Below are 1,050 nucleotides of genomic sequence, written 5' to 3'. Positions count from 1 at the left end.
TGACAATGAGAATGAATGTTTTTAAGCATCAAATAATTTCTTAAAGGGCCATGAACCCCATGAAAAACGTTTGAAAAACGTCAGGAAAGTGGGTGAGTCCCGCTCTGCTTAGGTTGGAGTGTCGAGTGGCGAAAGAGGGAAGAATTTGCATAAAAATGGGAGTTTCAGTTTGAGCACGTGCTGACTTTCGCAGAGGCAAAACAACGTGGAGAAGAGAAAGACAGTGACTACGTTTACATAGACATCAGTAATCAAATTATTTGTTAAATTCTTAATTTGTCAACTTTAACTGCAGTTTGGCATTTTCAGTTTCATTCAGGAACATTTCATGCTCTTTGTCGTCTGAACACTGTAACAGGTAAAAACAGTCTTCGAAGCTATCAAGCATATTAATGAAGTTGCACCTCATACACAATAGAGCACGCTGATTGGTTTGAACCAAGTCTCTCATGAATGAAAGCTGCACACTCAAACGCGTCACATTAGCCGCGTTTCCACTATCGCGCCTAAAGCGAGCGAGCCAGGGCGAGCCAAGGCCAGTCGCGTTTCCACTATCACTTCCGGGGCGTAATCGGGCCAAAGCGGGGCTTCCTTGGGGCCAGCGTCCGGCCTTTTTCGGCCCGCCGAATACCTTGGGCCAAGGAGGGCCAACTGGGCCTTCGGGGCGAGGTTACGTACAAAGGCGGAGTTTTCCTGTCAGGTAAAGAGGAGACAAGATGCTTTCTTCCCTTACATTTGTTTTGCTATCGCGCTTGATCAACTCACTAAGAAGAAGAAAAAAATCTGTGTTCGAAGTAAATGCCGCCGAACTCGAATGTCCTTATCCAGGGATCGCTGTCTGGCCTTACACCAACAGACCACAAACAGTAAAAAAGCAATCGCTTCGGTGTTCTCTATCTTCCAGCTCTCGTAGTGATGCCAGGTTGTGTTTGTGGTTATAATTTGAGTTTTTTGTTCCCGCTGAAGTGGGCGGGTTGTGTGACGTTTGATTCGGGGGACGTTCTGGGGGCGGTGTTTGCGTGACGCGCTGCGAGCGGCTAGCCCGACAGT

The sequence above is a fragment of the Danio aesculapii genome, chromosome 19 (genome assembly GCF_903798145.1).
Source record: "Danio aesculapii chromosome 19, fDanAes4.1, whole genome shotgun sequence".
NCBI lineage: Eukaryota > Metazoa > Chordata > Actinopteri > Cypriniformes > Danionidae > Danio > Danio aesculapii.
Note: the sequence above shows the minus strand (reverse complement) of the source record.